This window comes from Sinocyclocheilus rhinocerous, unplaced genomic scaffold (assembly GCF_001515625.1).
Source record: "Sinocyclocheilus rhinocerous isolate Xijiao unplaced genomic scaffold, SAMN03320098_v1.1 scaffold1034, whole genome shotgun sequence".
NCBI classification, from domain to species: Eukaryota; Metazoa; Chordata; class Actinopteri; order Cypriniformes; family Cyprinidae; genus Sinocyclocheilus; species Sinocyclocheilus rhinocerous.
This window is the reverse complement of record NW_015626879.1, coordinates 895-2,543: the sequence shown is the minus strand read 5'-3', so window position 1 is coordinate 2,543 and position 1,649 is coordinate 895. Positions and strand designations below refer to the sequence as shown.

The following is a 1,649-nucleotide window of genomic DNA, read 5'->3' as shown; positions in this document are numbered from 1 at the left end:
CTCTCTCACACACACACACACACACTCACACTCACACTCACACTCACACTCTCTCTCACACTCTCTCACACACACACACACACACACACACAATCCACAGTTCCAGCTTTAAAGGGACAGTTCACCCTAAAAAAATCATCATTCTGTCATTATCGGCTCACCCTCATGCTGTTTCACATCCATATGATGTTGATTATCACAAAAGGAGGGTTTTTGAAGAATCTTCATGCAGCTCTTCTCCATATAACAGAAGTTCACAACACGACTGTCAAACTCTAAAAGAGACAGAGCAATCACAACACATTTTTGCGGTTAAAACCTGAGGTGCAGGACCTCTTCAGTCACTTTTGATCAAAACATTTAGAATTGTTAAAAACCGTAGCTTCATCAGAATACGACGACTCTTGGAGACTTTTGTCGCATTAGCTATGTGAAAACACAAAACAAAACCTTGGGCATGTTAAAAGGTTGAAAGAATAAGTAACACTCGGTACCTTCACAGTCGGAAATGACAGTGGAAACAAAAATAGCTCATAAAAATGTTACAAATATTCCATAGTATCATAAAATCCCCTCACATTTCTAAATAATAATCAATAATATTATTGAATAAAAATACATTACATTGATTTTCCTGAAAAAAAATAAAGTTACATTTCAAGGCTTTGCTCACTTTTGACCGCAAAAGTATCAAGCCTGGGTCACGGCTTATTAAAAGTTTAACTTCTTTTAACTTGAGCACCATGTTACAATACTTTACTGGAGCTGCTTTTGAAACAGTTTGTACTGTATGATGCGCCATAGAAAAAAGGTGACTGGATATGGTGCTTTTTTTGTTGTTTTTGGAGTTTGACAGTCATGTTGTTCACTTCGAACTGTTGTTGTGTGGAGAAGAAGTGCATGTCGGTTCTTCAGAAATTCAAAACGATCAGCATACGGGTTTGGAAGGACATGAGAGAGTCAGTAATGACCGTGTTTTAACTGTGAACGGCTCCTTTAAGAGCTGATGGTCTTTCTCTGGACCACCCAGACAGCAGCGGCATCAGATGGCACTTCAGAAGATCTGGAGACAGAGAGACAGGTCTAACAGAGACAGAGAGACTTTCTTTCACAGTTCTGTTGATCTGAGGAGGTTTCCACTGCTGAGTTCACTCTGAAGATGCAAAAAATGATTTTCTTTGACAGTATTTTTGTCTTCCCTTGTGAAAAATACATATACTCAAATGTATTTGAAATACATTTATTTCGTGTTAAGTATATTACAAATGCATTTTCATAATTATGTACTTAATAAAATGCCCTGCAATTGTACTTTTAGTGTACTAAACTGGTATACTTCAAGTCTGCTAAATTGGAACAACTATTTTTGTACTTAATGCGCTTTACTTGTGCAGAAGTAGTGCTTTAAATGTTTTGAATTTGAAGAGCGATATTATTCAAAGAGCATACAATCCTCATCAAAAGTGACATTAAAACACATTTTAGACTTAATATAAAGAAACGTGCATTGTGCACATCTAGTATGCCAAGTAAAGTTTAATTATAATTTTTATATCAGTAAGTCTCGAGTTATCTCTCAGTAAATATGTTAATAGATTTGAACTATACTTAGTATGAAATAAATGTATTTTAAATATATTACTTTTTTA

At 35.4% G+C, this 1,649-nt stretch overlaps 1 long non-coding RNA gene across 1 annotated transcript in view; it reads left to right on the top strand.

The window, feature by feature from the left end:
* The window catches only part of LOC107720542 (uncharacterized), a 4,853-nt gene extending 3,776 nt beyond the window's left edge, over positions 1 to 1,077 (top strand). Inside the window, exon 3 of the long non-coding RNA XR_001637624.1 lies at positions 1,031 to 1,077. This is a non-coding gene — a long non-coding RNA (uncharacterized LOC107720542). The remainder of the gene's footprint in view (positions 1 to 1,030) is intronic.
* The last annotated feature ends 572 nt before the right edge of the window (positions 1,078 to 1,649 follow it).